Source organism: Triturus cristatus, chromosome 1_1 (assembly GCF_964204655.1).
Source record: "Triturus cristatus chromosome 1_1, aTriCri1.1, whole genome shotgun sequence".
NCBI classification, from domain to species: domain Eukaryota; kingdom Metazoa; phylum Chordata; class Amphibia; order Caudata; family Salamandridae; genus Triturus; species Triturus cristatus.
Genome location: NC_140579.1, coordinates 893,236,970 through 893,261,061, shown reverse-complemented (window position 1 = coordinate 893,261,061; position 24,092 = coordinate 893,236,970).

The window sequence follows — 24,092 nt, the reverse complement described above, 5'->3', positions numbered from 1 at the left end:
CTCACACACTGCTCACCCTGTATGCTCAAAAACTGCTCACCATGCATACTCACACACTGCTGGCCCTGGATACCCACAAACTGCTGGCCATGCACACTCACACACTGCATACCCTGCACACCCATACACTGCTCACCCTGCATACTCACACACTGCTCACCCTGCATACTCACAAACTGCTCACCCTGCACACTCACACAATGCTCGCCCTGCACACTCACACACTGCTCACCCTGCACACCCACACACTGCTCCCCTGCATACCCACAGAATGCTCACCCTGCACACCCATACATTGCTCACCCTGCACACGCACACACTGCTCACCCTGCACACTCACACACTGCTCTCCCTGCACACTCACACACTGTTCACCCTGCACACCCACACACTGCTCACCCACACTCTACTCACCCTGCACACCCATAGATTGCTCACCCTGCACACACACACACTGCCCACCCTGCACACTCACACTGCTGGCCCTGGACACCCACACACTGCTCCCCCTGCATACTCACACACTACTCACCCTGGACACCCCCAATTTGCTCACCCTGCATACTCACACACTGCTCACCCTGCATGCTCACACACGGCTGGCCCTTGACACCCACACATTGCTCACCCTGCTCACTCACACACTGCTCACCCTGCACACACACACTGCTTGCCCTGCACACTCACACACTGCTCACCCTGCATACTCACACACTGCTCACCTGCATATGAACACACTGATCACCCTGCACACTCACACACTGCTCACCCTGCACTCTCAATCACTGCTAACCCTGCACTCTCAATCACTGCTCAGTCTATAACACACTGCTGGCCCTGGACACCCACACACTGCTCACCCTGCTCATTCACACACTGCTCACCCTGTACACTCACACATTGCTGGCCCTGGACACAGGCACATTTCTCAGCCTGCACACCGACACACTGGTCACCCTGCACTCTCAAGCACTGCTCACTCTTTAACACACTGCTGGCCCTGCATACTCACACACTGCTCACCCTGTATGCTCAAAAACTGCTCACCCTGCATACTCACACACTGCTGGCCCTGGATACCCACAAACTGCTGGCCCTGCACACTCACACACTGCATACCCTGCACACCCATACACTGCTCACCCTGCATACTCACACACTGCTCACCCTGCATACTCACACACTGCTCACCCTGCACACTCACACAATGCTCACCCTGCACACTCACACACTGCTCACCCTGCACACCCACACACTGCTCCCCTGCATACCCACAGAAGGCTCACCCTGCACACCCATACATTGCTCACCCTGCACACGCACACACTGCTCACCCTGCACACTCACACACTGCTCTCCCTGCACACTCACACACTGTTCACCCTGCACACCCACTCACTGCTCACCCACACTCTACTCACCCTGCACACCCATAGATTGCTCACCCTGCACACACACACACTGCCCACCCTGCACACTCACACTGCTGGCCCTGGACACCCACACACTGCTCACCCTGCATACTCACACACTACTCACCCTGGACACCCCCAATTTGCTCACCCTGCATACTCACACACTGCTCACCCTGCATGCTCACACACGGCTGGCCCTTGACACCCACACATTGCTCACCCTGCACACTCACACACTGCTCACCCTGCACACACACACTGCTCGCCCTGCACACTCACACACTGCTCACCCTGCATACTCACACACTGCTCACCTGCATATGAACACACTGATCACCCTGAACACTCACACACTGCTCACCCTGCACTCTCAATCACTGCTAACCCTGCACTCTCAATCACTGCTCAGTCTATAACACACTGCTGGCCCTGGACACCCACACACTGCTCACCCTGCTCATTCACACACTGCTCACCCTGTACACTCACACACTGCTGGCCCTGGACACACGCACATTTCTCAGCCTGCACACCCACACACTGGTCACCCTGCACTCTCAAGCACTGCTCACTCTTTAACACACTGCTGGCCCTACACACCCACACACTGCTCACCCTGCACTCTCAATCACTGCTCAGTCTATAACACACTGCTGGCCCTGGACACCCACACACTGCTCACCTGCATATGAACACACTGCTCACCCTGTACACTCACACACTGCTGGCCCTGGACACACGCACATTTCTCAGCCTGCACACCCACACACTGGTCCCCCTGCACTCTCAAGCACTGCTCACTCTTTAACACACTGCTCACCCTGCACACTCACACACTGCTCTCCCTGCACACTCACACACTGTTCACGCTGCACACCCACAATCTGCTCACCCTGCATACTCACACACTGCTCACCCTGTATGCTCACACACTGCTGGCCCTGGACACCCATCACTGCTCACTCTGCACACTCACATACTGCTCACCCTGCAGACTCACACACTGCTCGCCCTGCACACTCACACACTGCTCAACTTGCACACTCACACACTGCTGACCTGCATATGAACACACTGATCACCCTGCACACACACACATGGCTGGCCCTGGACACCCACACACTACTCATCCTGCACAGCCATACACTGCTCACCCTGCACTCTCAAGCACTGCTCACTCTATAACACACTGCTGTCTCTGGACACCCACACACTGCTCACCCTGCTCACTCACTCACTGATCACCCTGCACACTCACACACTGGCGGCCCTGGACACCCACACACTGCTCACCCTGCACACTCACACATAGCTCACCCTGCACAACCACACACTGCTCACCCTGCACATCCACACTCTGCTCACCCTGCACACCCACACACGGCTCACCCTGCACATCCACACACTGTTCACACTGCACACCCACACACTGCTCACCCTGCATACTCACACACTGCTCACCCCGCACGCTGTGCACCCTGCATACTCACACACTACTGGCCCTGGACACCCACACACTGCTCCCCCTACACCCCCATACACTGCTCACCCTGCACACTCAGACATTGATCCCCCTGCACAGCCACACACTGCTCACCCTGCACACCAACACTCTGCTCACCCTGCACACCCACACACTGCTCATCCTGCACTCCCACACACTGGTCACGAGGCACACTCACTCACTGCTCACCCTGCAGACTCACACATTGCTCACACTCACACCCTGCACACCCACACTCTGCTCACGCAGCACACCCACACAATGCTCACCCTGCACACCCACACACTGTTCACCCTGCACACTCACTGACTGCTCACCCTGCACAACCAAACACTGCTCACCCTGCACACCCCACACACTGCTCACCCTGTACACCCACATACTGCTCAACCTGCACACTCACACACTGCTCACCCTGCACACTCACACACTGCTCACCCTGCACACTCACACTGCCTGCCCTGGACACCCACACACTGCTCACCCTGCGTACTCACACACTACTCACCCTGCACACCAACACACTGCCCACCCTGCATACTCACACACTGCTCACCCTGTATGCTCAAACACTGCTCACCCTGCATACTCACACACTGCTGGCCCTGGACACCCACAAACTGCTCACCCTGCACACTCACACACTTCTCATACTTAAACACACCATATAATGCATACCCATACACTGTTCACCCTGCATACTCACACACTGCTCACCCTGCATACTCACATACTGCTCTCCCTGCACACTCACACAATGCTCACCTTTGCACACTCACACACTGCTCACCCTGCACACCCACACACTGCTCCCCTGCACACCCATAGACTGCTCACCCTGCACACCCATACATTGCTCACCCTGCACACTCACACACTGCTCACCCTGCACACTCACACACTGCTCTCCCTGCACACTCACACACTGTTCACCCTGCACACTCACACACTGCTCGCCCTGCGCACTCACACACTGCTCAACTTGCACACTCACACACTGCTGACCTGCATATGAACACACTGATCACCCTGCACACTCACACATGGCTGGCCCTGGACACCCACACACTGCTCACCCTGAACAGCCACACACTGCTCACTCTGCACTCTCAAGCACTGCTCACTCTATAACGCACTGCTGTCTCTGGACACCCACACACTGCTCACCCTGCTCACTCACACACTGCTCACCCTGCACACTCACACACTGCTGGCCCTGGACACCCACACACTGCTCCCCCTGCACACTCACACACAGCTCACCCTGCACAACCACACACTGCTCACCCTGCACATCCACACTCTGCTCACCCTGCACACCCACACACTGCTCACCCTGCTGTATTGAAAGAGCCACTCTTGTAGTCTGGCACCCTATGATGACCTCCGACTGCCACCATTTCAACTGACTTTAGTGTGTTATTTTACCCTAGCCTTAATGTAGGATGGTCCTGCATATACTTGCTTCTCTTCCATCCTGTAATCTTGCTGTCTTTCTTTGACATGGCCTCATGTCATCCTGCCTTCTGACTTTATCTTGCTTCAAACTTTTCTGTGTGCACAGTGGTGCTTGTACAATTGCCTTTGACAGGGCCTCATGTCTGACTCTGCCTTGCTGCTGCGTGCACAGCAGTGCTTGCAAGTTGTTTGTGTTATTCACATTCAAGGTCTTGGTGTTTTCCTGAGCGATTGTTTTTGTTTAATGTACTGTGGAAGGCCTTGTGAGAGCTTCGTCAAGACAGAGGCTGGAAGAAGTGCGAATGGAGGAAGAGACTTGAGAGCTCCTTACTGCCATGGAGATGCTTGCTTGGAACTTGGCCAGTTCTGGTAAAATTCCTCTGGCGGTGGGAGGAGGTCTTTCACGAATCTTCTAGTGTGTTTAAAGCTGAGGGTTGCAGGCTGAGAAACTGGGAGTTTGGATTACGAGTGAGGGCAGACGTGTCTATCTCGGATTGAACCCTGGCTTGCTGAGCTCTGATCCCTGGCTGTGATTCCCCCGGTCAGAAATGGGCAGTGTATGCACCAGGTGATGTATTGAGTTTTGTGGTTATTGCCATTGTGCTGTGATCGTTTGAGGTGTTTTCTTTGTGGTGTGGGAGGTGCACATCCAGAGTGATCCTCTACTGTGTATATATCTTTCTGATCTCTTGCAGGACGTCCAGTGTATCTTATCTTATATCAGTTATTGCTTGTGTATTAATCAGTAGTATAGTTTGCTCAGTCATTGATTCATTGTTGGACCCGGCCTCGTGGTGTGGTCCTGGCCCCCTTTTTAGGCCGACCGGGGACCCCTGCACCCTTCGGGGTCCCCCCTGGATTGTACACATCTACCCACACCAGCCAACGTGACCCGGCCTCCTCCCGGCCGCGGCCCCAGCGAAACCCCGACATCAAGGCACCAAGATCCGGCCAGGGGGCACCACGTGACCAATCCCCCGATCATGGAGGAGGGGAGTGTCGATGGGACCCCCTACCGTCCCCCAACGCCTGGGTGTGATCGCTCTCCGGCCTCCCTGAGCACTGGCGCCTCTCCCGCTGGGCGTCTGGCCTCTCCCAACCCGGCCTCTCCGCCCCCTCTGGACGCAAGGGTCCGGACATCAAAGGGCTCCAGACCTATATCTGGGGCGAACCCGCACCAGGACGGTAGTTGTATCCTGGAGTCGAGAGCGCTGCTGATCGGATCGCGGCTGACCCTACGGAGAAAAGACTCTTATCTGGACCTGTACCTCGAGCCCTGCTGACTGCGTCGCGGCTCCCCCTTGCTGAGAACAAGACCCTCACGGAAACATCGGAGCCCTGCTGACGCCGTCTCGGCCCAACCTCGCTGAACTACCATCAGAGCCCTGCTGACGCCGTCGCGGCCCAACCTCGCTGAACTACCATCGGAGCCCTGCTGACGACGTCGCGGACCAACCTCGCTGAACTACCATCGGAGCCCTGCTGACGCCGTCGCGACCCAACCTCGCTGAATGACCATCGGAGCCCTGCTGACTTCGTCGCGGCTCGAGCTAGCTGAACTGACCCGCCGAGCCCTGCTGACTCCATCGCGGCTCAACCTCTTCGAGCTGCCCTCGTGTCGGGCACCCGACACTCCAACTCCCGGAGCTCCTCCCAGCTTGAGGCTTATACCTGGGCGCAGGGTAACCCCGTACCAGGCTGAAACTGAGACTGTCCCGCTACCCCTTCCCCACAAAGACATTGAGACTCTTTTGCGGATCCCTCGATCCACCTGTACATATTGCCAAAGAAACCTACGATCATTACTGATAAAGATATATGAGAACGGATACTCGTGTCGAGTCCTGTGTGGTGGTGTTACGGGGCTAGTACGATTATAGGGGAAGGACCTCGCCTCGGAAGCTTCTCAGCGGCGCTCAGCTACTTCCTTGCCGTAAGGAGGCCCACTGGGTGGTCCCGCCGACTCCCCCGCGGTCCGCCTTCTAACATTTGGTGGCCAGCGACGGGATCCGAGCCGGACGCAAATCGTACAGCAAGTAATTCACCCGCTACCTAACCAGACGCAGAATAACCATGAGCAGCCAGGAGACCACCATGACCGCGGGGTTCCAACAAGTACGGTTGGAGGAATATACCCAAAAAGAACTCAAACAGTTCTGCAAAGACAAAGGTATTTCGACCACCGGATTAGGCTCAAAAGAGGACATGCAGAAAGCCCTAAGAGCCTGGGTAGAGTCCGAAGCAGCATCGCCCCAAAACGAAGGAACGTCAGAACTAAACGTAGCCTTGCAGCCAGCCACGGCCCCGGCAAATGGGGAGAGAAACCGCATGGAAGCCGGCCTATCCCCAGAAGAGATACGGGAGCGGGAGAGGGTCCAGACCCATGAATTAGAACTCGCACGACTCCGGCTGGACGGAGAACTCCTGCTGGCGGAAAAGAAGTTGGCCCTAGAGCAACTACGGTTGCAAGAAGAGATTGAGGAAAAAAAACGGCACAGAGAACTGGAGGAGAAAAAGCTAACCCTCGAGCACGAGCGGAGCCTCAAGGAACTTGAACTTAAGTCCAAAAAGGGGGAGACCGGCACCCCCGAAAACAAGGACACTCCTCCGCCGACAGAGGCGAAGGTACATATCCCCAAGGATGTCGTCAAAGAATACTACAAAAACGACGACATCCAACAATGGTTCAAAGCCTACGAAGTGGCCATGACCTCCCATCGGGTACGCCGGAAGGATTGGGGTGCCGGCCTATGGGGACGATTCCTCAGCGAGGGTCGAGACACCCTGCTACAGCTCCCGGACGACGTAATGACCTCGTACGATCACATGAAGGAGGCCCTGCTCACCCGCTATGGCCTCACCGCCGAAATGTACCGCCAGCGCTTCCGAGACTGCAAGAAACTCCCCGGTACCACTTGGGTGGAGTACGTCGACTTTTTTAGCAGAGCCCTGGAAGGGTGGGTCAAGGGCAGCAAGGTCACCTCCTACGAGCCGCTGTTCGACCTCATTGTCTGGGAGCATCTCTCCAACAACTGTTTCGTCGAGCTAAGACAGCACCTCCTCGACAGCAAACTGACCGAGCCACGGAAGCTCGCCGTCGAGGCCGATCGGTGGGTGAACACCCGGGTCCCCCGGAACTCAATGGGGGAGTACCAGCGGAACGCCACAGGACCCCCCCGCCAGCGCGGCAGAGGAGGGGGAACAAACCGGAACCGAGACTTTACAGCAGGGCCGCCCCGGAGTCCTCCTTGGGGTCCGCCCTCGAACCGCACGTCCCCGACCCTAGCACGAAGGGGGACAACCCCAGCCCGACCAGGACCTCGGACAACGGTAACCTGCTACAGCTGCCAACAACCAGGACACTATGCCAGTGACCCATCCTGCCCCATGAACCGACGAAGCGGGGCCACCGGGCACCCGCCCCGACAGCTGGCGGCCGCCGCCCTGGGGGAAGGGGAGGAGGAGGAAGAGAACACCGACGCCATGTCCCTCGTATGCCTGGGTAGCCGAGAAATGGTGCCCCAAACCCCCATCCCGAGCAACACCCAGAAATACCAGCAGTGGGTCACCATTAATGGACGCCGGGCCGAAGCCCTCCGTGACACTGGAGCCAGCGTAACCGCTGTCCGCTGCCACCTGGTGACCCCAGAACAGATCCTGCCTCATGTACTATGCCCCGTCCGGACGGCCGACAACACCGAGAGCATGTGCCGGATGGCCCGGATTCCATTCGAGGGGGGAGGAGTGTCAGGCCTGCTGAAAGTGACCGTCCGCGACGACGCCCCGGTGGACTGCCTCCTGGGGAACGACCTGGAAAGTTCCCCCTGGGCCCAGGTCGAGCGCCGGGAGCACCTAGGGATGCTGGAACTGCCCAAATGGGCCTGTGCCACCACCCGGTCCATGACCGCCCAGGCTCACCGACCAACCGTAGCGGCGGCCCCCGACGAGCCCGAGGGGCCCGAACCCCCACCTCCCTCGGTCGAGGAGGAACCCGACGTGGAGGCTGGGCCGTCCGAACTTCCCCAGAACGAGATCGCCTCCCTCGGCGAACTCCCTGAACTTGCACAGTGGCGTCACGACGGGGGCCCCACCAGGGAACAGTTCCAGCAAGAACAGAGAACCTGCCCCTCCCTCGAGGGGACTCGACAGCAGGCGGCCGCCCAGGCCGCCGGTGACCAAACAGGAACGCACTAGGTCTATTGGGACAATGACCTGCTCTACAGCGAGCAGAAGATCGCAGAACTAGGGGCCGGTCGAGTGCTGGTGGTCCCCCTCCGATTCCAAGGATTCCTCCTCAACTTGGCACATGATGTGCCCCTCGCCGGGCACATGGGGCAAGACAAAACATACAGCCGCCTGGTGACCCACTTCTACTGGCCCCGAATGCGTAAGGACGTGGACAATCACTGCCGGACCTGCCCGACCTACCAAGCCAGCGGGAAGACTGGGGGACGGGTCAAAGCCCCTCTCCAGCCCTTCCCGGCCGTCAACACTCCGTTCGAACGAGTGGGAATCGACATAGTGGGGCCCCTGGACCCCCGAACCGCCCTGGGTCACCGCTTCATCCTCGTCCTAGTCGACCACGCCACCCGATACCCTGAGGCCATCCCTCTCCGAACTGTGACAGCCCCCGTGGTGGGCCGGGCCTTGATGGAAATCTTCTCGAGAGTGGGATTCCCCCGGGAAGTGGTGAGCGATCGAGGTACAAACTTTATATCAAAATAAATACGGTCCCTACGGCAACAATGCGGGGTCACCTACAGGTTCACCACCCCGTACCACCCCCAGGGGAACGGACTAGTTGAACGTTTCAACAGAACACTGAAAGGGATGATCAAGGGCCTGGAAGAGCCCCTGAGGCGGAAATGGGACGTCCTGCTGCCCTGCCTCCTATTTGCCTATCGGGAGGTCCCCCAGAAGTCTCTAGGGTTCAGCCCCTTCGAACTCTTATACGGACACCCTGTCCGAGGTCCCCTCAGCCTGGTCAAGGAAGGCTGGGAGACAAACATCCGAAATTCCCCTCCCGACATCTACCGGTACCTCCTGACTCTGCGGAACCAAACCCGGAGGTTCCGAGCACTGGCCGAGGCCAACCTCGAGGCCAGCCAAGAGGACATGAAACGCTGGTATGACCAGAACGCCTCCTCCATTGAGTTCGAGCCGGGCCAGCAAGTCTGGGTCATGTCGCCCGTGGACCCCTGTGCCCTCCAGGACAAATGGACCGGGCCCTTCAAGGTGGTGGAGAAGAAGAGCCCCGTCACCTACCTAGTCGACCTGGAGTCCCCCAGGAACCCCCTCCGGGTTCTACACGCCAACCGGCTCAAACCCCACTTTGCCCGAACGGAACTAAGCCTGCTGCTGGCTACCGACGATGGGGGCGAGGGCGACTCCGAGCCCCTACCCGACCTCCTGAGAACCTCCGACCAAGACGGCTCCATAGAGGGCGTCAAACTCTCCACCACCCTGACCTCGGAACAGCGCCACAACTGTCAACAGCTGCTGCGACCCTTCGCTGCCCTCTTCTCCCTTACTCCCGGGGTCACTCCCTGGTGCATCCATGACGTCGACACCGGGGACAGCCCCCCGTGCGACACCGGGCCTATAGGGTGCCCGACCGAGTGCGTGCCTGCATCCAAGCCGAGGTCGCCAAGATGCTAGCCCTCGGGGTCATCGAACCTTCCGACAGTCCCTGGGCCAGCCCGGTGGTCCTGGTGCCGAAGGCCGCCGCCCCAGGCACCACCCCAGAACTCAGATTTTGCGTGGACTACCGAGGGTTGAATGCCGTCCCCAAGACCAATGCCCACCCCATTCCTCGGGCCGACGAACTAATCGACCGCCTAGGAGCCGCCCGCTACCTAAGCACCTTCGACCTCACTGCCGGATACTGGCAGATCAAGCTCACCCCCGGCGCCCGTGAGCGATCCGCCTTCTCCACTCCCGATGGGCACTACCACTTTCGGGTAATGCCTTTCGGCATGAAAAATGCCCCGGCGACCTTCCAAAGACTAGTGAACAAGGTCCTGGCCGGACTGGAAGCGTTCAGCGCCGCCTACCTGGACGATATTGCCGTATTCAGCAGCCACTGGGCCGAGCACCTGGAGCACCTCGGGGAAGTTCTGGCCGCCCTCCAAAGAGCCGGACTCACGATAAAACCCAGCAAATGCCAGTTAGGCCAGGGATCCGTGACCTATCTGGGCCATCAAGTGGGGAGCGGCCAGGTGGCTCCCCTCCAGCCAAAAATTGATGCCATCCAGGCCTGGGAGCCCCCAGCCACCCAAACCGCTGTCCGGGCCTTCCTGGGCCTCACGGGCTATTACCGGCGGTTCATCCAAAACTATGGGAGCATTGTGGGACCCCTCACGGAGCTTACGTCCAAGAAGCAACCCAAAAAGGTGAACTGGACACCCCGCTGCCAGGCGGCCTTCGAGACCCTCAAGACAGCAATTCCTGTGCTGCAAGCCCCCGACTACAGCAGGGAATTCATAGTACAGACCGATGCCTCAGAGTACGGGGTGGGGGCGGTCCTGTCCCAAGTAAATTCGGAAGGCCTTGACAGACCAGTGGCCTTCATCAGCCGGCGACTGCTGCCCCGGGAGCAGAGATGGAGCACCATCGAGCGAGAGGCCTTCGCCGTGGTATGGGCCCTCAAAAAGCTCCGGCCCTACCTCTTCGGCACCCACTTTTGGGTCCAAACCGACCACCGGCCCTTGCGGTGGCTAATGCAAATGAGAGGAGAAAACCCGAAGTTGTTGCGATGGTCCATCTCTCTGCAAGGGATGGACTTCACAGTAGAACACTGGCCCGGCAACGACCACGCCAATGCCGACGGCCTGTCCCGTTTCTTCCGCCTTGGCGAGGAGAACCCCCAAGGAGATGGGTGACTCTCACTGCCTTCGGCTGGGGGGGACGCCTGTTGGACCCGGCCTCGTGGCGTGGTCCTGGCCCCCTTTTCAGGCCAACCGGGGACCCCTGCACCCTTCGGGGTCCCCCCTGGATTGTACACATCTACCCACACCAGCCAACGTGACCCGGCCTCCTCCCGGCCGCGGCCCCAGCGAAACCCCGACATCAAGGCACCAAGATCCGGCCAGGGGGCACCACGTGACCAATCCCCCGATCCCAGAGGAGGGGAGTGTCGATGGGACCCCCTACCGTCCCCCAACGCCTGGGTGCGATCGCTCTCCGGCCTCCCTGAGCACTGGCGCCTCTCCCGCTGGGCGTCTGGCCTCTCCCAGCCCGGCCTCTCCGCCCCCTCCGGACGCAAGGGTCCGGACATCAAAGGGCTCCAGACCTATATCTGGGGCGAACCCGCACCAGGACGGTAGTTGTATCCTGGAGTCGAGAGCCCTGCTGATCGGATCGCGGCTGACCCTACGGAGAAAAGACTCTTATCTGGACCTGTACCTCGAGCCCTGCTGACTGCGTCGCGGCTCCCCCTTGCTGAGAACAAGACCCTCACGGAAACATCGGAGCCCTGCTGACGCCGTCGCGGCCCAACCTCGCTGAACTACCATCGGAGCCCTGCTGACGCCGTCGCGGCCCAACCTCGCTGAACTACCATCGGAGCCCTGCTGACGCCGTCGCGGCCCAACCTCGCTGAACTACCATCGGAGCCCTGCTGACGCCGTCGCGGCCCAACCTCGCTGAACGACCATCGGAGCCCTGCTGACTTCGTCGCGGCTCGAGCTAGCTGAACTGACCCGCCGAGCCCTGCTGACTCCATCGCGGCTCAACCTCTTCGAGCTGCCCTCTTGTCCGGCACCCGACGCTCCAACTCCCGGAGCTCCTCCCAGCTTGAGGCTTATACCTGGGCGCAGGGTAACCCCGTACCAGGCTGAAACTGAGACTGTCCCGCTACCCCTTCCCCACAAAGACATTGAGACTCTTTTGCGGATCCCTCGATCCACCTGTACATATTGCCAAAGAAACCTACGATCATTACTGATAAAGATATATGAGAACGGATACTCGTGTCGAGTCCTGTGTGGTGGTGTTATGGGGCTAGTACGATTATAGGGGAAGGACCTCTCCTCGGAGGCTTCTCAGCGGCGCTCTGCTACTTACTTGCCGTAAGGAGGCCCACTGGGTGGTCCCGCCGACTCCCCAGCGGTCCGCCTTCTAACATTCATGCCTTTAGATTATAAGTTTGATGCATATATTTGAATCTTATGCATTTGGTATCTGAGACAGATTTTGTTTAGAGAGTATTTTGTAATAAACCCCAAGCCTTATTCTAAAAGTAATAGAGTCTTTGCATTTTGTTAAATAAAACCCCTTTTCAAAAGGTGCTGTTTGTTTTGTGTTGAAGTCTTGCTGTGCCAGGGGTGGTAAGACATGCTCAAATGTGTATATTATTCAAAGGTGCAGTGGTATATTTGCCTCCCAGGTGGGAGTGCAGGGATTGCGTGTGGCTTATTGGTGAGAAGCCACATTCAAAACATTTTGGCGTAGTCGGTTGCAGGATGTGAACGTTGATTTAAAAGGGGAAGAAATATGTTTTCTAGAAATTAAAAGCGGACTCTCAGATGCCAATTGATATACATATATATTTGGATGGGAGGTAGCCCATTTGGTGTGCTAGCCCATGAGTGAGCTAATTGTGCCTGGCTGAGTGAGAATTGGAGTGTGTGTTTAAGTATGTTTTGTAAAAAGTGCTTATACATAATTGGCTACGTTAAGCAGAAAGGGCTGGATCCCTTTCAAGTGTTTATTAAGAAATGCATACAAAATATGTTCAGCTGCAGTGTGAATTTGAGACATGAGAGACACGGTTTGTGGAGCCAAAAATACCTCTGCAAAGTTAACCTTTCAGAATAAATTATTGCAAATATAAGTGGGAAACCGACCAGACTGTGGTAGGAAAAGGATATGGTTTGTATCATGCAAAATAAATATAGGAAAACCAGAGGAAGGGTTACTAGGAGAACAGTGTGTTTAAAGGTTGGAATTGACTGGAACCCTGAAATGTGGGATGTTCTTTGTTTAACGTTGCATGAAATTGTTTGACTTCTTAGAGAACATTATAAAATAAAAGGAGCATTTGCAATTGCTTTTCCAGGCAAACTAATGAATTTGGTCCTTTTCTGAAAATGCCTGGCAGGAGTTTCTTGTTGTCCTGGTTGTTCTTAATTTGTAAAATGTAACAAATGTAAAAAATATGGTTTGATTAGAAGTATTAGAATGTATACATTATTTTAACATAGGAAGTGATTTAACATGACAGGAATGTTAGGAAAAAGAAATGTGCGTTTAAATCAAAGGCAGTTCTATGACTGCTTAGGCCAGTGTGAATTTGTGCTGCACAGACATGCATTTTAAATGTGCACTAGGACAAGTGAAATACAGACTCAGGGTCTGATAGGGGGCAGTTTATAGCTTTGAGATAAGAACAGAAGAAATGGAGACAATGGTGTATTAGTGTTGAATAAAATGTTTAGCTTGTGAATTCTGTTTCGTTCTGACAAGAGGTGAAAGGGTTGAGAAAACAAAAAAAATGAGGCTGTTTTCCGTCTCTGACATGAAATGCGTCCTGGGAGTGGATGGCATATAAAAATCTGGTGCAGGTGGAGAAATGAAATACACAATCTGTATTTTAGTGATGGTGAAGTGCTTGTGTCTTTAAACTAGATGTTTGGGAGGCTTGCAGTGAGATCATCTAGCAGCACTGAGAAGAGGTCAGACTTTCTGTGAAGACTGAGAAGGAATTCCTACGGGAGGGGTCATCCCAGCTCTTCGCCCCAGTTGACAGAGACAGCATCTTTGAGATAGATGTTTGGGAGGCTTGCAAAGGCGCAGGTTTCTTCCCCCCCCCCCCCCATGAGGAGAGTCCCAGAGCAGATAGGAGCAGACGAAAGTTGGCAGGAGTGCATGGCACTTCGGCCTTGGAGGAGAAAAGGTGGGGGCTAGAGGAAGCAGAGGAAGAAGGCTCTGCTTGTTATTTTTGGCACGGGGCCCAGAAGGTTCCACGGAAGCCTTACATAGGAGGTGCAGTGCTCAAGGGGGATTGAGAGACACACAGAGAGCAGCTTCTGATAGTGGAAAAAGGTACCGAGAATAGGAGTTAAAAGGTGTCCTTTTGCCATCCTTATAACAGATTTGAACATTAGATGGAGAGATGTATTTTTAAAGAAATTTGAAAACATGTTCGTTTTTTTTTTTTGAAGAGAGAATTAAACATGTACTCTAGCCATTTGTTTTGACCAGCCAGGATGAGTCATATGTGAAAAAATGTGAGTTTAGAAAACGTGAGGAAAATGAATAGACCAGTTTTTTTATTTTAGATTTAACGATCGCTGTTCATAGGAATAACTTAGACATGTTGGTGAATAATGCATTTTGCTTTACAGGGATGAATGTTATTTTAGAAACTGAAATGTAGTAAATTCAGGAATGTGCAGTGTGTTCTTTATAGTTATTGTACTGCACAGGGAAAGGGAAATATACAATGTGATTTCTCAGGACCTAATGAAAAGTCCAGGGGTGGAAATTGATATATAGGATTCCCCAGAGTGACAGTTATTGTACATGACATCACATTTAATTTCCTTACAGATGAAAAGGCTAACAGAGGTGGTGATACAGGATTCAAATTTGGTGTGCATGATTAATTTCGAGCACCTAGGAGATAAAGACCATACAAACAGGTGGGCAGACAATGAAGGGATGTATATCCCCCTAGATTTCCTCAGATTTGTGATTCTTATGTGTCAGAATGCACAAGCCAGACCAGCCCCACCGATGGTGAAGGGCGTGTTGGGGTCAGGAAAATTACCAGAGCAGATGAAGTGCCCTGGGCTGCTGCCAATTGATAAAGGGAGCACGTATTCAGCAGTGTGTGAAAAAATAATCAGGAAGTAGACTGCCCCAGCCCTTCTTGCTGTGCAGGGAAAAAGTGAGTTTAATTCCAATACCAAGGATTCAGAGGCTAAAGCGTGGGTAGAATTCTCAGACAATTCTCCAAAGCCTGCGGAGAGCTATGCAGACAAGAATGAAAATATTGTACTTTCAAGATGGGGACAGGAAAAAAACGCGTGCTTTTGAAAAATGTTTTTTGCAAGAAAAGTGATGCTTGTTTCTTTTTTCAGATCATTGTACTGCGGCGCCTTGGTGTGCGTGGTACCCAGACCCCGTATGAGTGGGATCCCCCCTTTCCCCTCATTCCCCTTCCCCTTACCTTCCCCCCCACCCCCCCCCCAAGCCTGGAGTAATCGCTGGACAGTGGAAGCTGAAGTCCAGTGACTGACCGGACCGGATGGGGTCCTCCTTTGCTGAAAGGACCGGATGGGGTCCTCCTTTGCTGAAAGGACCGGATGGGGTCCTCCTTTGCCGAGCAAACTGTACTGATGTGTTGGAGATGGAGAGGACGCGACAAGCGAAAAGGCTGTGTGTCTTTCACAGAGACAGACTGCTTCATTTTTAAGTGAATAGTGAGCAGCAGAATGTGCTGCAATTGGAGTTGCTTTATTGACATGTGATGAAATAAAATGCATGAGAGCTGTGTGTCTTTCACACAGAAGAACTTTTGGTGAAAACACAAAAGAAGGTGAAGAACTGAGACGTTGTGCTGCAATTTGAGCAGATGTTTTCTGAGCTAGAAAATGAAACAAAAAAAAACTGTTGCTTTTAGCAAAATATATATATCAGTTTGGCTGTTCCAGCAGTAGAAGCTCTAATATTAACCATTAGAGACATTAGGAGATTGAGTTCCAAAGCTTGGTATCCATCAAACATGTATCCAGATATGCATGAGCTGTTTCTGTGCTTTCAGTTCAGCACATAGGTTGGTGTCTCAACATGTATTTAGGAAATGTAGTTCTTTATTCACATTTGTGTTCTGAAATGCAGTTCTTTCAGTTTTAGTTGTGTTTCTTCAGTTCTGAAATGCAGTTCTTCAATCATGGCTATGTTTTCAGGTACAACTTGCTTTCCAGTAATGCTTATCACATGCATTTTTTAATGAGGTTTTTCACTTATAGTTGTGTTTCCAATTAAGGAATGCAGTTTTTGTGCTTTCACTAGTGGTGGTGTCTTTAGTTCAGAGGTTCAGTTTTTGATATATGTGAATGGTGATAGTCGAAGGTCATGGGATGGAATGTAGTGAAAGAACCACTCTTGTAGTCTTGCACTCTATGATGACCTCCGACTGCCACCATTTCAACTGACTTTAGTGTGTTATTTTACCCTAGCCTTAATGTAGGATGGTCCTGCATATACTTGCTTCTCTTCCATCCTGTAATCTTGCTGTCTTTCTTTGACATGGCCTCATGTCATCCTGCCTTCTGACTTTATCTTGCTTCAAACTTTTCTGTGTGCACAGTGGTGCTTGTACTATTGCCTTTGACAGGGCCTCATGTCTGACTCTGCCTTGCTGCTGCGTGCACAGCAGTGCTTACAAGTTGTTTGGGTTATTCACATTCAAGGTCTTGGTGTTTTCCTGAGCGATTGTTTTTGTATAGTGTACTGTGGAAGGCCTTGTGAGAGGTTCGTCAAGACAGAGGCTGGAAGAAGTGCGAATTGAGGAAGAGACTTGAGAGCTCCTTACTGCCATGGAGATGCTTGCTTGGAACTTGGCCACTTCTGGTAAAATTCCTCTGGCGGTGGGAGGAGGTCTTTCACGAATCTTCTAGTGTGTTTAAAGCTGAGGGTTGCAGGCTGAGAAACTGGGAGTTTGGATTCCGAGCGAGGGCAGACGTGTCTATCTCGGATTGAACCCTGGCTTGCTGAGCTCTGATCCCCGGCTGTGATTCCCCCGGTCAGAAGTGGGCAGTGTATGCACTAGGTGGTGTATTGAGTTTTGTGGTTATTGCCATTGTGCTGTGATCGTTTGAGGTGTTTTCTTTGTGGTGTGGGAGGTGCACATCCAGAGTGATCCTCTACTGTGCATATATCTTTCTGATCTCTTGCAGGATGTCCAGTGTATCTTATCTCATATCACTTATTGTTTTTGTTTTAATCAGTATTATAGTTTGCTCAGTTATTGATTCATGCCTTTAGATTATAAGTTTGCTACATATATTTGCATCTTATGCATTTGGTATCTGAGACAGCTTTTGTTTAGAGAGTATTTTGTAATAAACCCCAAGCCTTATTCTAAAAGTAATAGAGTCTTTGCATTTTGTTAAATAAAACCCCTTTTCAAAAGGTGCTGTTTGTTTTGTGTTGAAGTCTTGCTGTGCCAGGGGTGGTAAGACATGCTCAAATGTGTATATTATTCAAAGGTGCAGTGGTATATTTTCCTCCCAGGTTGAAGTGCAGGGATTGGGTGTGGCTTATTGGTGAGAAGCCACATTCAAAACACCTGCACATCCACCCACTGTTCACACTGCACACCCACACACTGCTCACCCTGCATACTCACACACTGCTCACCCTGCATACTGTGCACCCTGCATACTCCCACACAACTGGCCCTGGACACCCACACACTGCTCTCCCTACACCCCCACACACTGCTCACCCTGCACACTCACACATTGCTCCCCCTGCACAGGAACACACTGCTCACCCTGCACACCAACACTCTGCTCACCCTAAACACCCACACACTGCTCATCCTGCACACCCACACACTGGTCACGAGGCACACTCACTCACTGCTCACTCTGCATACTCACACACTGCTCACCCTGTATGCTCAAACACTGCTCACCCTGCATACTCACCCACTGCTGGCCCTGGACACCCACAAACTGCTGGCCCTGCACACTCACACACTTCTCACACTCACACACTGCATACCCTGCACACCCATACACTGCTCACCCTGCATACTCATACACTGCTCACCCTGCATACTCACACACTGCTCACCCTGCACACTCACACAATGCTCACCCTGCACACTCACACACTGCTCACACTGCACACCCACACACTGCTCCCCTGTACACCCACAGACTGCTCACCCTGCACACCCATACATTGCTCACCCTGCACACTCACACACTGCTCACCCAGCACACTCACACACTGCTCTCCCTGCACACTCATACACTGTTCATCCTGCACACCCACACACTGCTCACCCTGCTCACCCACACTCTACTCACCCTGCACCCCAATAGACTGCTCACCCGGCACACCCACACACTGCCCACCCTGCACACTCACACTGCTGGCCTTGGACACCCACACACTGCTCACCCTGCATACTCACACACTACTCACCCTGGACACCTCCAATTTGCTCACCCTGCATACTCACACACTGCTCACCCTGCATGCTCACACACGGCTGGCCCTTGATACCCACACACTGCTAACCCTGCACACTCACACACTGCTCACCCTGCACACACACACACTGCTCGCCCTGCACACTCACACACTGCTCACCCTGCACACTCACACACTGCTCACCTGCATATGAACCCACTGATCACCCTGCACACTCACAAATGGCTGGCCCTGGACACCCACACACTGCTCACCCTGCACACCCACACACTGCTCACCCTGCACTCTCAATCACTGCTCAGTCTATAATACACTGCTGACCCTGGACACCCACACACTGCTTACCCTGCTCATTCACACACTGCTCACCCTGTACACTCACCCACTGCTGGCCCTGGACACACACACATTTCTCAGCCTGCACACCCACACACTGGTCACCCTGCACTCTCAAGCACTACTCACTCTTTAACACACTGCTGGCCCTGCACACTCACACACTGCTCACCCTGCATACTCACACACTGCTCACCCTACACACCCACACACTGCTCACCCACACTCTGCTCACCCTGTACATCCATAGACTGCTCACCCCGCATACCCACACATTGGTCACCCTGCACACTCACACACTACTCACCCTGTAAACACACAATCTGCTCACCCTGCATACTCAAACACTGCTCACCCTGCATGCTCACACACTGCTGGCCCTGTACACACACACACAGCTTACCTTGCACAACCGCACACTGCTCACCCTGCACACCCACACACTGCACACCCTGCACACTCACACTGCTGGCCCTGGACACCCACACACTGTTCACCCTGCTCACCCACACTCTGCTCACCCTGCACACCCACACACTGTTCACCCTGCTCACCCACACTCTGCTCACCCTGCACACCCACACACTGCTCACCCTGCTCACTCACACTGCTGGCCCTGGACTCCCAGACACTGCTCCCACTGCATACTCACACACTACTCACCCTGCACACCCACAATCTGCTCACCCTATATGCTCACACACTGCTGGCCCTAGACACATACACACTGCTCACTCTGCACACTCACACACTGCTCACCCTGCACATCCACACACTGCTCACCCTGCACACTCACACTGCTGGCCCTGGAAACCCACACACTGTTCACCCTGCTCACCCACACTCTGCTCACCCTGCACACCCACAGACTGCTCACCCTGCACACCCACACATTGCTCACACTGCATACACACACACTGCTCACCTTGCTCACTCACACTGCTGGCCCTGGACTCCCAGACACTGCTCACACTGCATACTCACACACTACTCACCCTGCACACCCACAATCTGCTCACCCTGCATACTCACACACTGCTCACCCTGTTTGCTCACACACTGCTGGCCCTGGACACCTACACACTGCTCACCCTGCACACTCACACACTGCTCAACCTGCACACTCACACACTGCTGACCTGCATGAACACACTGATCACCCTGCACACTCACACATGGCTGGCCCTGGACACCCACACACTGCTCACCCTGCACAGCCACACACTGCTCAACCTGCACTCTCAAGCACTGCTCACTCTATAACGCACTGCTGTCTCTGGACACCCACGCACTGCTCACCCTGCTCACTCACACAGTGCTCACCCTTACACTCACACGTTGCTGGCCCTGGACACCCACACACTGCTCACCCTGCACATTCACACAAAGCTCACCCTGCACAACCGCACACTGCTCACCCTGCACATCCACACTCTGCTCACCCTGCACACCCACACACTGCTCACCCTGCACATCCACACACTGTTCACACTGCACACCCACACACTGCTCACCCTGCATACTCACACACTGCTCACCCTGCACACTGTGCACCCTGCATACTCACACACTACTGGCCCTGGACACCCACACACTGCTCACCCTAAACCCCCACACACAGCTCACCCTGCACACTCACACATTGCTCACCCTCCACAGCCATACACAGCTCACCCTGCACACCAACACTCTGCTCACCCTGCACACCCACACACTGCTCATACTGCACACCCACACACTGGTCACGAGGCACAATCACTCACTGCTCACCCTGCAGACTCACACATTGCTCACCGTGCACACTCACACACTGCACACCCACACTCTGCTCACGCAGCACACCCAGACAATGCTCACCCTGCACACCCACACACTGTTCACCCTGCACACTCACTGACTGCCCACCCTACACAACCAAACACTGCTCACCCTGCACACCCACACACGGCTCACCCGGTACAGCCACATACTGCTCAACCTGCTCACTCACAAACTGCTCACCCTGCACACTCACACACTGCTCACCCTGCACACTCACACTGCTTGCCCTGGACACCCACACACTGCTCACCCTGCGTACTCACACACTACTCACCCTGCACACCAACACACTGCCCACCCTGCATACTCACACACTGCTCACCGTGTATGCTCAAACACTGCTCACCCTGCATACTCACACACTGCTGGCTCTGGACACCCACAAACTGCTCGCCCTGCACTCTCACACTCACACACTGCATACCCTGCACACCCATACACTGCTCACCCTGCATACTCACACGCTGCTCACCCTGCACACTCACACACTGCTCACCCTGCAAACCCACACTCTGCTCCCCTGCTCACCCACAGACTGCTCACTCTGCACACCCATACATTGCTCACCCTGCACACACACACTGCTCACCCTGCACACTCACACACTGCTCTCCCTGCACACTCACACACTGTTCAACCTGCATACTCACACACTGCTCACCCTGCACACTCACACATTGCTCACCCTGCACTCTCAAGCACTGCTCACTCTTTAACATACTGAAGGCCCTGGACACCCAAACACTACTCACCCTGCACACTCACACACTGCTCACCCTCCACAACCACACACTGTTCACCCTGCACACCCTGCACACTGCTCACCCTGCACACCTACACATTGCTCACCCTGCACATCCACACATTGCTCACCCTGCACACTCACACTTCTGGCCCTGGGCTCCACACACTGCTCACCCTGCATACTTACACAGTACTCACCCTGCACACCCACACACTGGTCATCCTGCATACTCACACACTGCTCACCCTGCATGCTCACACACTGCTCACCCTGCATATTCACACACTGGTGCCCTGGACACCCACACACTGCTCACCCTGCACACTCACCAACTTCTCACACTCACACAGTGCTCACCATGCACACCCACACACTGTTCACCCTGCATACTCACACACTGCTCACCCTCCACAACCACACACTGTTCACCCTGCACAACCACACACTGCTCACCCTGCACACCTACAAATTGCTCACCCTGCACATCCACACATTGCTCACCCCGCACACTCACATACTGCTCATCCCGCACACTCACACTGTTGGCCCCAGGCTCCACACACAGCTCACCCTGCATACTCACACAGTATTCGCCCTGCACACCCACACACTGGTCATCCTGCATACTCACACACTGCTCACCCTGCATGCTCACACACTGCTCACCCTGCACACTCACCCACTTCTCACGCTCACACAGTGCTCACCCTGCACACCCACACACTGTTCACCCTGCATACTCACACACTGCTCACCCTGCACACTCACACCCTGCTCACCCTGCACACTCACACACTGCTCACACTGTACACTCACACACTGCTCACCTAGCATACCCTCACACTGCTCACCCTGCACACCCACACACTGCTCACACTCACACACTGCTCACCCTACTTACTCACACACTGCTCACCCTGCATATCAACACACTGCTCACCCTGTACACTCACACACTGCTGGCCCTGGACACACGCACACTGCTCAGCCTGCGCACTCACACACTGGTCACCCTGCACTCTCCAGCACTGCTCACTCTTTAACACACTGCCGGCCTGGACACTCACACACTGCTCACCCTGCACACTCACACACTGCTCACCCTGCACACCCCCACACTGCTCACCCTGCTCACCCACACTCTACTCACCCTGCACACCCATAGACTGCTCACCCTGCACACCCACACACTGCTCACCCTGCACACTCACACTGCTGGTCCTGGACACCCACACACTGCTCACCCTGCATACTCACACTGCTCACCCCGCATACCCACACATTGCTCACCCTGCACACTCACACACTACTCACCCTGTACACCCACAATCTGCTCACCCTGCATACTCACACACTGCTCACCCTGCATGCTCACACACTGCTGGCTCTGTACACCCACACACAGCTCACCTTGCACAACCACACACTGCTCACCCTGCACACCCACACACATGGCTGGCCTTGGACACCCACACACTGCTCACCCTGCACACCCACACACTGCTCACCCTGCACTCTCAAGCACTGCTCACTCTTTAACACACTGCTGGCCTTGGACACTCACACACTGCTCACCCTGCATACTCACACACTGCTCACCCTGCACACTCACACACTGCTCACCCTGCACACCCACAGTCTGCTCACCCCGCATACCCACACATTGCTCACCCTGCACACTCACACACTGCTCACCCTGCATACTCACACACTACTCACCCTGTACACCCACAATCTGCTCACCCTGCATACTCACACACTGCTCACCCTGCATGCTCACACACTGCTGGCCCTGTACACCCACACACAGCTCACCTTGCACAACCACACACTGCTCACCCTGCACACCCACACACTGCTGGCCCTGGACACCCACACACTGCTCACCCTGCTCACCCACACTCTGCTCACCCTGCACACCCACAGACTGCTCACCCCGCATACCCACACATTGCTCACCCTGCACACTCACACACTACTCACCCTGTACACCCACAATCTGCTCACCCTGCATACTCACACACTGCTCACCCTGCATGCTCACACACTGCTGGCCCTGTACACCCACACACAGCTCACCTTGCACAACCACACACTGCTCACCCTGCACACCCACACACATGGCTGGCCTTGGACACCCGCACACTGCTCACCCTGCACACCCACACACTGCTCACCCTGCACTCTCAAGCACTGCTCACTCTTTAACACACTGCTGGCCTTGGACACTATCACTGCTCACCCTGCATACTCACACACTGCTCACCCTGCATACTCACACACTACTCACCCTGTACACCCACAATCTGCTCAACCTGCATACTCACACACTGCTCACCCTGCATGCTCACACACTGCTGGCCCTGTACACCCACACACAGCTCACCATGCACAACCACACACTGCTCACCCTGCACACCCATACACTGCTGGTCCTGGACACCCACACACTGCTCACCCTGCTCACCCACACTCTGCTCACCCTGCACACCCACAGACTGCTCACCCTGCACACCCACTCATTGCTCAAACTGCATACTCACACACTGCTCACCCTGTTCTCTCACACTGCTGGTCCTGGACACCCACACACTGCTCACACTGCACACCCACGCACTGCTCACCCTGCATACTCACA